This window comes from Corylus avellana, chromosome ca2, assembly GCF_901000735.1.
Source record: "Corylus avellana chromosome ca2, CavTom2PMs-1.0".
Taxonomy (NCBI): domain Eukaryota; kingdom Viridiplantae; phylum Streptophyta; class Magnoliopsida; order Fagales; family Betulaceae; genus Corylus; species Corylus avellana.
Window position 1 is genome coordinate 49,046,880 of NC_081542.1, and position 2,272 is coordinate 49,049,151.

Here is a 2,272-nt window from a genome sequence, read left to right on the forward strand (position 1 = left end):
TATTATTAAATTAATTTTTTAATTTATTATTATTTTATTTTATATTTATTTTTTAAAATATATATAATATATTTTTTTTTAATGGGACACGTGGCAAAATTTAAACCATTGGATGAACAAAAAAACCCATAAGCAATTTCCCAGCCATTGCTGGGATCCTGATCCAGAACAAAAGCCTTACCTTTGCTTGACCCGTGTAGAGGAACGCACTAGTCAGAGTCAAGCCCCAGCTACCCAACTATAAATAAAAATAATAATAATAAAGGATGAGAGCAACGAAAGTAAAATAAGGACCTTAAACCATTGTATCTCTGACTGCATGTGAAGGGCTTCCCCAGGCCTGTCCCTCAGCGGATGCTTATCCTGGTACGCAGCTTGATGCAAAATGCTGTCTTCATCTATGTTGATCTTCCTCCCAATCCTTAATAACGGAGGAGGCAAACGTTGGAGACGATCCAAGATTTCTTTCCTTCGACATCTTGCTGCAATATGAAATATGTTCTCCAGTCGGTCATTTATGACCTCAGTTGCCTGAGGATACACTTCAAGAATGAGGTTTACAATCTCTATGATCCCATTTCTTGCGGCTGAAATTATTGGAGGCTCAGAAAATGAACACTTAGCGACATCCTTAGGTTTCTTCTCAAGGTCGTCTTTGCGCATCCATGTATCGTCTGCTATACGTAGAATTCGGGCAAGTTTTAGCACACTCTTTTGTCGCTTTTTTATGTCCCACAGTCTTTTAATGGGTGGCAATCCTATTAACAGCCCATGACAGAGAGCAAGGTGAGATTAGCTTTCCACAGAGAATCATTCAACTAATCCACATGGTAAGTGCCTATGAGCCTATCTGCATGTGAATATCTGTATGGAAAGAAAATAGGTTGTACCTTGAGCTATGCACCTCCAAACAATGTAGTATCTCCTTGAAATCGCTGCAAATTTGCGTAACTTACATGATTAATTAGGGAAAGATTATTGGTTATTGAAAAAAAAAAAAAAAACATAGAACGGCATTGTGTAAGATGGTTTGTGTTTCATTGACGATAATATATCCAGAGCTAAGGAAAAAAATTTCGCAATGACAGTTTCGGTATCAAATTCTTTTGCAGGAATTTGATTACTAGCTAGCTAACAAAAAATAGTGTTGCTCATATTCACTTGCAGGTGTGCTCATTTCTGCTTATTTTTAGACTTGTAAGAAAACAATAAAGTAATGGTGGTCGGCGGACCCACCCCTCCACCCAACAAGAGGGGTGGCCAGCCCCAGCTGAGGGTGGCTCATGCAGGTGGCTTGCACCAGCCACCCCCTTGTTTGGGTTGGCCGAAGCGACCCACTGTACCTGTGGTGTCCTCGCAAGCTATCTTTTTTTTGGGGTGGCCGCCTAACAAATGAAGTGCTCATCCTCTACAAAAAAACAATTTTTTTCTTACTGGAATTTTCTGACGTGGCGTTTCTGACTTGTGTCGATTGTCAGAAACATAGATGTCAGGAAAAAAAATTTCCTGACGTGTGAGTGGGTAAAACGTCAGAAAATTCTGACGTGTGAAGTTCTGCAACGTCAAAAAATTTCCTGACGTTGCAGTTCTCCCACGTCAGAAAATTGAAAAATTAAATAATTTTTAAAAAAAAAAAATTTCTGGAATTTTTAATTATTAATTAAATTAAATTATCACGCACGGCAGCTCCCTCACGCTGCCGTACGTGCAGATCTGTGTTTCTCGAGAAACACAGATCAATCTGCACGATCTGCACCATGGTGAGAGCTGGAGAAAATTTTCTCCAGCTCTCACTTTTCTCTCTCTCTCTTCTAATCTTCTCTTCTTCTTCCTCTTCTTCTGATCTTCTCCTTTTCTTTTTTTTCTTCTTCTTCTTCTCTTTCTCCCTTTCTTTTTCTTCTGCAGCTTCTCCTCTTATTCTCTTCTCCCTTTCTTTTTCTTTTTCTTCTTCTCTTCTCCGGCCTTTTCTTTTTCTTCTCCTTCTTCTGCTTTCTTGAATCTGCCGTGGAGAGAATGGAGATATATTGAGAGAGTGGGAAAAACAAATGAAGAGGCATGGGGCGCCAGGGGAAAGAAAAGATAAAAAACAAAAAAAATTCAAACGCGCGCCAGGCCTAGGTGCGTTGCGCACGAGGAAATGAAAATTTCCTGACGTGCCATGTTTGGCACGTCAGAAAACCACTCTAGAAAAAAAATTATCTAAAAAAAAAAATTATCTGCACATATATATATATATGTTTTAATTTAAATATATTTTCTGACGTGGTAATTC